Source organism: Corapipo altera, unplaced genomic scaffold (assembly GCF_003945725.1).
Source record: "Corapipo altera isolate COAL_440 unplaced genomic scaffold, ASM394572v1 48b, whole genome shotgun sequence".
NCBI classification, from domain to species: Eukaryota; Metazoa; Chordata; class Aves; order Passeriformes; family Pipridae; genus Corapipo; species Corapipo altera.
This window is the reverse complement of record NW_020884884.1, coordinates 14,856,310-14,868,883: the sequence shown is the minus strand read 5'-3', so window position 1 is coordinate 14,868,883 and position 12,574 is coordinate 14,856,310. Positions and strand designations below refer to the sequence as shown.

Here is a 12,574-nt window from a genome sequence, read left to right as displayed (position 1 = left end):
ATTACTACATCCTATACTGAGGTGTGACAATTACCTGTGTCCTGTCAGTCTTCCCAATTTAAAGTACTGCTAGACTTTCAGCACAGTATATCCTATACGTGGGATGGGAATTTAAGAAATTCAGAAAATTGTGTTTTGCACCTTACCCTCAAAATCCCATAGACTGCATGCCTTTGTTCTTAAATATCTAAATATCTTTAAATATGTGACCAAGCTAAAGGGAATTAGGCATTGAGCCTAAGCTGAATTTCAGTAATGTGACCCTGGAAAATTCCACCAAAATCTGTTCCTTTCTTGACTTCAGTGTTTCTCCTTCATTTACCCTACATCTGGGAACATGGGGATAAGAATGCTTTCATTTCCTGTTTTGCTCTCTCTGTTTGGACTAATAGTTCCACCTCAAAGGGTCTATCACATTCTGACTATACAATGTCTGCCCCATGCTGCAAAAATGCTAGATAAGAAAATTAAAATGATCTCCAGTAGTAATAAGATATTCATTGCTCTACTGTCCAAACACAGAAGGTAGTAATGTTGCCCCTTAAGGAAGTACAACTAATCCCACAAAGTGGGATTGTTCACATATTTTTCATGATCTGTGGAATAATCTGGTCTTAAAGACACTATGAATACCACAGTATTTTAAATTGTCTTGCTCCCGAGGTTTTAGGATTTTTAGGTTTAAACTCCTATATTTAAACACAACAAAATGTGAAGTCAGAAACAAACCTGAAGTAATCAATAGGGATGTGTTTAATTTTCCATTTGTGCTGCCCCTAGTGTCATTTAAGGCTTATCTGCATTTGGTGTTAGTTGGCTAAAAAAAAACCAGGAAAACCCCCAAACCAAAAAAACACTAACAAACACCCAGAAGTTTTGGAGCACATAGTACCATGTTCCAGTCAAATGCTTTAGCAAAGGCTGCTGTTATGAAAAGGATTTTCTAATAGGGGGAATAATGATCTTCAGATTCTAACCTCCTGGCACGGTAGTGAGATTTATCAGGAGGGGCATGTGACTAGTTAAGACACACAGCCCCAGCTTGAAGGAAACAGCTGCTCATTTCATGCTTTAGCACTTGGCAGCTGGACAAGGAAGGGTGATGTTTGCATTGAATACCTCTGCAGAACCAGGCACAGTAAGTGATTTTCCCTGTTTTTGATTTTTTTTTCCTAAACTGCCACTGCTTTCCTATTTTCATCCTAGACCTTTCGTAAAAACACTTAAGGATAAGGCATATTTTTGAAACTTCATTGATGAGCAGTCATTCATGAGCAGTCATATTTTTCTGATCTGTGATTAACAACAGCATTGTTTTTGCTCTTGCAGGAACCAGGCAGGTACAGTGTTTTGTCCTTATACTAGCCAGGTAGGGAAAATGGTGCTTATTTACTCAGATGACGGAGTGAGGAGGCTGTTTATGACTGTATTTTCCTTTCTTGGTAGGCAGTGATACAACAAATATAGAGCAATTTCAGTGTTTGGCTTAAAAGAATGCATGTAAGGAATTGACAGAGGTACTTCCTCAAAATAGTGTGATTAATCTGAACAAAGTTGGTTGTGACTGGTTACTTTTTGAGGTTGAATGCAGAGATTTTTTTGGAAAGAAAAAGGTAGAAGTGGAGAAATACAGGAAGACAGTGAAGATGCACTTATTAAGATATTATTGAGTCATTCTGGATGGTAATGCGTAATAAGATTGTGAAGATTGAAAAAAATCCTCCCTAAAAACAGGGATGGAGTCTCCTACATATCTCCAAGTTCTTAATTAAATTTATTTTTGGACACTTGCATTTTCTGTGGTTTTGTTTCATGAATGATTGATTTCCCTGTCTGATAATTTTTGACTGTTACGGTCTGAAGTTTTCTTTTAAAATTGGAGTATGGGATACATCAAAAGGAACTTTTGATCAATTATTTACATAGAGGTGAACTAGGGTTTTTTGGATGAAGATTTATGCAGAATGCAAACAAATGAAGGAGTGATGGATCTTGATAGGTGATGAGACTGAGGGATGCCAGGTGCTTTGGGGAAGTTTAAAGCAGGACAGAGGTAGAGAGCAGCAGGGTCCTGTTGAGGAAGGTCCAAGCATAAACACTGCCAGGTTGCATGCAGTCCCTCCTTTAAAGGTGGGAAGAATAAACTTTATTCAAAGACTTCTCACATAAGAAAGAGAAACTTTATTTCTCTCTGAAAACTTCATTTTTTCTTTTAAACTGTAGTTTATGGCTTTGTCAGTTAATTCGAAATTTTATAGGAGAATGTCAACAGTTTCAATTATCCCAAATTTAGAAGTCTACCTAGCTTCCTGCCTGTTTGTGTCTCCAAGGGTAGACTACCTTCGAACCAAGAACTGAAGTACTATCAGTTATGGTTACACTGCAGCCCTCCCACACAGATACCATGCAACATCATGAATGGAGCAGGCCACTGGGTCCTGAGGTGCTTGGCTTTGTGCTCAGGAGCCCCTGGTCCCCTGGGAACCATGGCAGCAGTTGGGCCCCTCCAGCCTTTTCACATCTCCATTCCTTGTGGGGCAGAGAGAATAACTGGTCCACTGTTGCTTTTTATTCTGATCCCAGAGTAAGTTTGTTTTTTTTCAGAATAGTAGGCATTCGGCATTTTGAATACGACTATGCCACAGTGTGCTCGTTTCCAGACATTGTACTTTGTATTTGTAATGAGTGATCTCAGTTAAACAAACAGTCCAGTCAGATGAAAAGAACTGTTGAAGGAACGTGCTTTGAAACTAAGATAAACCACAAATCCACCAGAAAAGAGATGTAAGCTCAATCTATTCCTGCTGTAACTTCTTCTTCCCTGTCTCTGGCACAACTGCTGTGCCAGTGTTGGTGCAAAAGGTTGATGTAAAGCCATATGGTTCTAAATCACCTGGATTATGAGCTACCTCTTGTGCAGCTGATTTTGTTCTCAGGCAGCTGTGGTAATTAAGTGTGGTATATAAGGGGCAAAGTGGTGATTACATAGTAAACATTAGATAACTGCAGTGCTGAGCTTGTCTTCAGGTAATAATGTCTGAAAACACATTGTCGCAGTGGTAACTGAATTGTCTCAAAGAAATGTGGCAGGAAAGCTTAGTTTTGTGCCTCTATACTGTTGATTATTAAGGTCGCTTACAGACAAGGAGAAAAGCTCATCACTTGGATCTGCAAAGTGTAAGATAAACAACTCTGCTTTATTTACGACTTCCAGTTGTCATTACTGTGTCTAATTTTGAATGAAATTCAAGGCTCACAACTAGACTTTTAAATCCTCTGTCCATAAAATAAAGAAAACTTGATCAACATTACAAGATTTTCAAGGGTGCAATTGTTTCAATCCTTATCACCAACCTGTTTTGGTAGGAATACTCTGTTAAACACACAGTATACTTTGAGAAATGAGTGCATTACAGTCTTAAGGCTCTCCTCACTTTTTGGATTTTCTCATTAATTCCAACTGCAATATCTATTACTGCAGTACCAGTCAGGGAACACTACTGGGGCACACATTGATTTTGCATTTGATCAGAAGACACAGCCTCTGTACCAACACTCTTTTATATTATTTTACAATATCCTTATCTCATAAAAACACATGCTCAGCTTTTTAAATATACACACCCATTATGTTCATGTAAGTTGAGGCAGGTCTGCCTAGACATGAAGCACAATAATTAAATTTTAGCATGCTTTATTCAGGGAAGTGCTCTGCCCTTGACTTTCCCATTGATGAGTCTCAGTACGTAACAGAAGGTGTTCATCCTGGAATTTTTTTTATTACATGGTTGAGGGGATTGAGTAACAGCGTGAGCATTGCTGTCCCTCTGCAGAAGCTCAATATATATCCATATCACTGACAGCATTGTAAGGTTCCTGTTAAATCTTTTTACTCTGAGGAAAGGATCAGGGCAGCCTTACAGTTCTCTGAATGGGTATATTTCTGCTCTATATCAAAACATCTAGCTAAAAAATAGCTGCAGTTTTGCTAGCCCACCTCTCTGGTTGAAAATGCCATTATACAGAGGAGCCACTCCCAGGATGTTCCTGAAGAAAGAGAGGAAACTACTTTTAAAATACTGTAAGGGTACTTTTGTGGTTTTCTTTTTTTCCTAAGCTGTCCAGGCCCGGCTACAGTACATTTGTACAGGTACTTTAAACAAGTTGCACTGAATGTTTTCTGTTAACACATTTATGGTATGTTCACTTTTCACTGCTCAATTTGACAAACGTGTTTTCACGTTGGCCCATTGTTATAAGTCAGGAATAGCAATATTTTATACATGAGTGTTTGAATAAAAAGTCTGAAATAAATTCTCAGGTCTTCTGGGTTTTACTCTTTGTTGATTTTGTCTGTGTTTTTTCTATTCAATGTGAATAACCAGTGCAGTAGTACTTTTTCATTAATATGTTTGCTTATAACATACCTAAAAACCACCTGACCACGAGATTAGAGATATTGCGACAAGGGATAACTTTTCTCTTTTAATGAAGGTAAACAAGACTTGACTACAAGACTGGTAATATCAACAATACAAAGACTAATCCTGCAAACACATAGCTATTCACTGAGCTGAATTCATGAGAGGTCCCATCAGAAAGTTCAGCTAACCTCTGCGTGTGTACGAGGTCAGGATCAAAGTGTAGGAGTGTGGAAATACCCACAGGAGTGATGTTTACAGCTCAGCAGAAAACACAATTACCCCTGAGAACTACTCTGGTTGTTTTGGTGGCCATCTGCTATCTCACTTCTCTGAATAACTTCTCCCCTTGACCACATTCAAATAGGTGAAATGGTTTGACTCTCTCTACAGAGTACTCTCCCACCTGTGATTTATGCATATGTTCTTTACTAATGATTTGGAGTTTCTCAGGCTAGGGGAGAAGGCTTCAGCACCTCAAGAACCTGCCAGGCATAATCATATACGGAAAATTAGTGAAACCTGTGCTATTCTTGTTCAGATACTCTATTTTCTGTTCCCACAAACAGAAAATAACTGTATCATCTTAAATTAACACAAATTTAATATTAGTGAATCAGCAGAATGTCTGCTTTGGACTATGACAAAAGTCATACCAAGCTCAATATACAGTAGCTTATATATATATAGACATATATATAAAGTGTTATATATACCAATATATTTCCATATACAACTCCTTCCACTGCTGTTAAAACTGCCTCTCTTTTCAAACCCTTCTATGGAAACCTGTTGCAATCAAAGCAGCAGTGGGCTTGTGTGAGAGAGGCCGGAGTGCAGCAAGTGTGTGCGCAGGAGCAGGATATCCAAGATGAACAAGGATTTTCCATCATTTTTGAAGCATATGTTGCTCCCCATGCCTGAAACAGGTTGGTGGTTTTTGATGTAGAAATCAGTCTTAGAGGCTAGAATTTAAGTAAGTCATTCATGATATCATCAAATAGATTGAAGATGACTTATATAGGGTGTATCTGCATGCTTGCTAAACATGTTGATAAAGCTGCCTTTGACACATGACCATGCATATATTCTTTGTTGTGATGCTATACTCTTGTTCATGTTCTTTAAAAAGATGTAACATTTCTCCAGCTTAAACTCTGGTCTCACTAAATTGAATTTCCTTAATCTGAAATAGCATTATTACAGGTAGACTTCCACTCATAACCTGTATTTCACTTAGGCTCGCCCAATCTTGGTGCTGGTTATTGTAGCGTGTTTGTTCTGCAGTGACCCAGAATTTGAACCCAGAGCTGGTTCGGAAATTTCTGGTGTTGTTAGTGGGAAGTAAAAAAATCAGTTTATGCAAATACACTATTGATTACCAGTGGAGAAAATTACATCAGAAAATCCTTGCTGAATTAGGGCTGGAGTCAACTTACCGTCTGGATATATAGTGATTTTTGTCATCCAAATCAGAATAGCCATTACATTCCAGCCTTATCACACTGTTCATAAAATAGCTTCCTTAAAAGACTAAAAATAATCTCCTCTGCCAAAGACATCTTGCCTACTTTAGCTTGCTTACTCATGTTCTGCTTTACCAAATTCATGAACACATACTTCCGGGAACAGCTGCCACCCTTCCTAAAACTCTTGGTTTCCAGGCCCTTCCCTTATGACTGTCCATGTATTTTTATCTTAAGTAGGCACTGGGGCAGGAACTAGAATTCACTTCCCCCCCCTCTTCTTGAGTGAGTGCTTTTCCCCTTAAATTATAGTCATGCTCTTGCTTGCTTTCTCCATGTAGATCACTATTTCATGTAACACTGGTGTTCTGAGCATGGTAATTCTGTTCTGTAGTTTCAACCAAGATAATGGAAGATTTTAAATCCTTCCATTAATTGGAAGAGTTGATTCTGTATCTCTCATAGCTTTAAGGAGTGTTCAGAGGTCTTGGGAAAAGAGCTTGGGCATCGCAACTGCACCTATCTAGTACAGGCTTGACATGCTGGATGTGATTAAAGGATGCTTAACACAGAGAGAGGAGTTTCGTGTGTACAGATCACAAAAGAATTTAGGACTGACCTAAACAGGGAGCTTCTTGATGTTGCTGACTTGGACTTTAACACTGAAAATGCAGGAAGAGGTTACAAGCTCTAGGCAGTCACCTTCTAAGGTGACAAGGTGAGAAGTGAAAGGTCAGGCTGAGAATCATACCGATGGAGTCAGACCCTAGAACTAAAAGGGGGCCGGGATTGCAGAACTAAAATAAGAGAGGTGGTTTTCAGATTAATGTATCTTAAGGAAAAGCTCTTTTGCAATTTACTTCCTGTCTGTGTTTCAAAACTTGCTCTTTTTGGAATTCTTGTACTGATTTAACTGTATTGAATAAGAAATTGGGGTAAACTTTGACCTAGGCATGGTTATCTGGTATATTAGTGCTTATAGAAATATAATTTGCTCCTGTAAGTAAGCTTGAAAAGGATGGAACTGCTTTGAAAACTTGGCTATAGTCAGTCTTTCAATGTTAAATACTGGGGCAGGGAAAACAAGTTCCTAAGCCTCTATGTCAGCTTTTAAATCAAGATCTTCCCAACGCCTTCCAGCTTTTAATTACCTCTTCTTACTTGACCACATTTTTCACTTCATATTAGCTTTACTACATAGCCACATTGTTAATTTTTTAACAATTATTGGAGTTTAGCAGATCCTTCAAGAAATTCTGATGAGCTGCTTAAATTTGATAAATATACACTAAGGAGTAAATAGTTATGAGTTTCCTCTATAAATACAAAGCAAACAGGTTTAGGTGAATTTAATAACTGTCTTTCAAGTTGCTTGGGGTCGCCTGAACTGGCCACTGCAAAGGCATTATACTACCAATTGACTGAAAGGGTTTTATCTACACAGCTAGAAGTACACTTGGTGGAGTATGTGATTCTCAGCTGTTGCAGCCACAGCAGCTGCTCTTGTTGCTCTTCAAATAATGCTGAATCTTTGGCATACGTGAGCTTTAGAGAATTAGTGTTGTATCTTAAGACATGAGCGTTGCAAACTTAACCTATGGGTTTTGGTAAAGTTTGTTTTTCTGAAGTCCTATTGTAGCAGTGTGTTCCGTGGTTGTGGAAGTGGAATATTTGTGTAGCTGCAAGCCTGTGTTAAATATTCTTTCATACAATAAATATATAACTACCAAAATAATATTAGCAAAATAAAGATCAAAGTTACTTGTTTGATGTATTACTTATTAAAGCAGGAACTGTAAGATGCTTTTCCTCTTTTTTTCTTTGAAAATTTTTTCTACACTGCTCCTTCCCCTTTTTCAAGTTGTCATGCTGTTCTGTATATTTTTATATATAGCACCTTCTTATGTTACTCTCCTTTTAAAGAAGGCATTTAACTTGTTGGCTGCAGTGTCTTATTGTTAGGAAGGTATGTGGTTATTAATAAAAGCCAGTCTGTTCCAAAAGCTTGGATACAGGAATATAGGAATTGTGGTGACACTGTTCTCATATCCTGTACTCTGTAGACTTTTTGTACCATAAACAGTTTTAGAGGTTTGCTGTGTCTTCTTATGGTTGTACTAACCAGTGTGTGCTTCTTAGTAGATTGCTTAGTGAGCAAAGAAGGTTTAGTCAGCTCACTGGTGGTTGCTTTGTTACCTCTGAAAAAAAGTACAAAATCCAGTCAAACACATTAAAACCAACCAATAATCTCTTTCCTGTCCTTCTCTGTTGGAGGCTTAGCATTTCGAAAAACTCTGAACTGGCCTAAGAAACACTGTATCACTGTGTTTAAACTACTCTCTTTGCATCATTAAGAAATCTGACACTGCCGTTGTTTCACCCATCTTCCCAAGGGAAACTCATAAAAAATAACTACAGGTAAGAAAGTGTAGTTTCTTATGTATTTTGATGTCCAGCATCTGCTGACAGAATTTTATAAGGAAAGATACTGGTTCTCTCCTGATCTCCAGGTTGTGTTTTCAGTCCACCAGCCTTTTGGCACACCAGCTTGCCCATGAATCGTGAGTCGTTGATGACTTCTGCAGCTGCAAAACCATAGCATCACACAAGCCAGGCATCCCTGATTCATGTGAGTGTGCAGAAGACAGCAATTAGCATGAGCTCCTAGGATCACACAGCAAGTCTGTCTACTGTCATGCGTGTCTGTCAATGTTTTCTAGTGTATTATTTCAATTTGCAATCTCTCTTTAAAGAGTGACTGCTCTCAAATGAATGGGCAGCTACCACTAGGGATTGAGAAGGGTTACTGGCCATTAGCAACTGGTCCAGCCTCCCTCGTTGTCTGGGACCTATTAACAGGTCTGCAGGGAAATAGCAGTTACATGTGAAATATTTTCTATGTTCATCAAAGGGAAAACAAAGAATTATCTGATTAGAAATGCACCATAACAGCCAAATGGGAAAAAGGAGCCAAGGCTCTGTCCTGCCCCTCTGTCCTTTTAACTCTGTCTTACTCCATCTCAGACATCCAGCTTCCCATTACTTAAGTCTCTGAAAACCTCTTCCTGCCTTTATTGTTTTGCCAGTTGCTGCCTTCAATTTACTGCACTGATAAGTACTTCCCAGGCTGTAAATGTGTGGTCGAGATATTTCTGAAGCCAACCTATGTTTTGATTGTAGTCACAGGAGGAAAAGTCAGCTGAAAAACTGCTTTCACTACACGGAGAGGCCTCTCCTCACATGGGACAGGTATAGGTTGTGAATTCACGGGGAGAGATGTGATGTAATATATGGACTAACAGCGCCAAAGCAGAAAAAATAAACAGGCACTGAACCTCCCCTTTTCGAAATGTAATAGCCTTCCTTTTGGTAGATGTAAAGTAACTGCAGTTGTTCTTCAGTTTGGGGAAAGTCAGAAATCAAAGTGAGAAATCAGATACGGTCATCAATGCTGGAAATAGCAGGTAAGTAGGAGGTGTTGAATTCTCCCTACTGGTTTCTGTGGCTGCAAATAATGATTTTGTCTTACCTTGATACAACATAGCTGCAGAGATGGCCAATGAAAGAGTGTGTTTTAACATATTGCTTTTTCAGACACTTAGCTATAATCTCTACTGTTTGGGTGACCAGCACAAACTCATAGAGCTTGATAGGGTTGAGAAGCTCCATAGGTGCCTGCATTCCTGTGGTATAATTGTAAAAGGTGGTACAGATGTTTGCAGTGTGGCTGTCTGCCAGTGGGGAATAATTGGAAATTACAGAATTAGTGAAAAAGCTACTTCTGAGGAAAAATCAATTTGGAAGCTATAGGTTTGTCAGACTGATAACTTGATATACAACTTACTGAATTTGGATATCTGGGTTACATGCTCTTACATTTCTTCTTTGTCTTAAAATTGATCGAAAAGTGGTGTGAAACTGAAAACAGTGCTGACTCTTAAAATTGTCATAACTCTTGGAATATTCAACAATTTCAAAAAGTCAGTAACCAGGGAATATGCTAGTATAGAAAAATTTCGGCTTAGTTACAAATAAGACAAAATGAACTTTGTGTGGGAAAAGGTAGATCTCTCAAATGAACATATCAGAAGCTCTAGGTGAATAGGGCCTGGGATCTTTTAGTAATCTAATTAATAAGTAAATGTGATTTTTCTAGCTTGTCTTTAAGGGAATATAGCTGACTAATGTAAATAATAATAAAATATTAAAATATTTCATAACAGATATTAATAGCATAAAATAACATAACAGGTAATAAATATATGGGGGGGTTGTCTGTCATAAGTAAAGGGTTTATTATTTCCCCATATGTTTTTTAAAATAACTAAAACCCTCTTTTTTTCTTGTGATGGTCCAGCCTCACTAAAGGCATGTGACAGTGTAACCAGTCAAGAATACATGCTGATAAACTGGTTTTTTCCACTGACTTGACTAGATTAACAAAGCAAACTTACTCTTGCAAGATGCTATATACAAGTCTATGAATAGAATAAATATGAATTATGTTTTGCCAAGAGTTTCTCTGAAGGCTTATAGGTCTTCATAGTTAGACCATGTGAACTCTTACTGCTGTTGCTGTCCTCTCCCAGTGGGTTACACTTTGGTGCTGGAGGTCTCTAATATGTCTGAAGGGCAAAGATTCTCAGAAGAGCTGCATCCCCTGGTGTCATGCACATTAATCAAATGTCGTATATTTGTAATTTTATTTTTGCTTTACTGGGAATAGCAAAACAACTTTTGTGACAAATCCACTGAGAAGTATCGCTGAAAGTTTTCCTTCTTTCGAAAACAAACTAACGTCTTCCTTAGCTCTCCCTTTTAACCTGATGCATTCTGGGCAATTGTACTACCTTGACCCATAGAAAGTGGAAGTAAAATGTCAACAGCATAGTACATGGAATAACTCAAGGACGTGTGTTCAGATTTTACTGCCATTATTAACTGGAGTTACAGAGGCAAATGCCAACAAAGTAAATACAGGAAAAAAAATATAGAAGTGGATGGCACAAAGCTAGAATATGGTAGATAATCAGTTGCAAAAAATGTTAGAATTGCAATTGAGAATGAAACCTTTGTTGTTTTTACAAATCCAGTTATCAAGCTATCCATTATTTTAGGGGGGGTTATAAGTGAGGGGATTTTTTTTTCCTGTTATCTCTGAAATTATCCTGGTTATATTTCACAGAAAGAATGCTAAACAAAATGCTATCTAAGCAGCTCAAGCCTTAATCAAGTTACTTGATGATTACTAAAAGTATTTGGTCATGTGACTGTTCATTGGCATTCCTCATGATTTCTGTAAGCTTCTCTTTATGTTAGGTCAGCATGTATTGTACCCCACATGCTAATCAATGAACCTATACAAGATATTATATGACTCTGAGCTAACAGCTTGGTGGTCCATATGAGTGGATCTGTATAATCACTTGGTTTCTTACTCACAGCCCTATTCATTTAACATCTATTCCCACAGAACGATAAATGTTTAGGGCCTGAAATAGTTTAAAATACCCTTCTATGTTAATTGGGTGACCCATGATGACCTGAAAGTAAATATTTATCTCAGTGGAGCCGTCCTTCAAAATTAAGCATAGTAAAATACATTCTGAAAATTTGTAACTTGAATACTTTTTTGCTAAGGCACAAATACTCACCCCTTAGAGGCTATATTGGATGTAAATAGCAAGGTTTTGGCAGCAGAGGGGCTGCAGGCATGGCCTCTGAAGGAGGAGGCCAGGTGCTGCCCTGTGTCGGACACAGCCACTTCCAGCTGTCTTTGCAAGGGACCCAGCATGGCTGAGCCCATCAGCTGAGTTGGTGGCACCTTCGTAAAAACATATTGAAGAAAAGGCAGAAAATTCTGAGGGGGAGGGAACACAGAGAGAGCAAGGGAATGGAGAGGAAGAGGAAACTACATAGGGAATAACGAGGTCAGAGGACAGGGAGGTGCTCTGTGGCAGAGCAGGTACTTCCCTGAAGAGACCGTTGCCATTGGTGAATTCATGCCAGAGCAGGTACAGCTCTGAAGGGACTGTGGCCCATAAAGGACCCAGGCTGGAGCATAGGACAAGAGTGAGAAGGAAGGAGCAGCAGAGAGAAACTGCTGACTATTGACCCTGACCTCCTGCACTGCTTATTGTCGCACTGAAGGGACTCAGTGTAACCTGCAGCAATTGCAAGGGAGAAAGACAGGTGTCTGGAGTGAAGTTTAGCCTGTACTGTTTCCCAGTACAAAAATCAGTAATTAAATATTTATGTTAATAGTCAAGGAATTAAGTTTTACAGTGATTACACTGGCTTTTGGTTGGCAAATGAAATGGAACAAGTAAAACTTTACCTGTGGAGTCTATAGAGCTATAGAGTCACTGATTTCCCCTGTGCAGTGTCTGTTGTTAGTAAGAGGATTGGCTTTAGTCATCCACCAGCAGTGTATGCTTAATCATCCCCCTATCCTGTCCTTTTTGCAGACGTCCCACTCTGTTTAGTGTCTTCTGAAGTTCTCCTTTGATCCTGAAAAAGAGTGAATCTAAGCAATAGGGTGCAGACATTTGCTGTGGTTTATTGTATAACTACTATCTGAAAGTGTGTAGAAAAGGTGAATGAATATTGGGAAGTCACATCAGATGAGCCCAATACTCTCACGAGTCATTTTCATTCCTCCCCTGCCCCCTCACCTCCCTTACTTCA

General features: G+C 38.7%; 1 protein-coding gene across 3 annotated transcripts in view; it reads left to right on the top strand.

Annotated features, from left to right (window-relative positions):
* The window catches only part of RASGRP3 (RAS guanyl releasing protein 3), a 59,747-nt gene that overhangs the window by 10,501 nt on the left and 36,672 nt on the right, over positions 1-12,574 (top strand). For 2 of the 3 annotated variants that reach the window (XM_027641681.1, XM_027641679.1), the window contains exon 1: positions 1,028-1,138. The exons of the other annotated variant lie outside the window; for it this stretch is intronic. The gene's annotated coding sequence lies outside the window, so the exon portion shown is untranslated. Of the gene's footprint in view, positions 1-1,027; positions 1,139-12,574 lie in introns of those variants that run through there. 3 annotated transcript variants of the gene reach the window in all.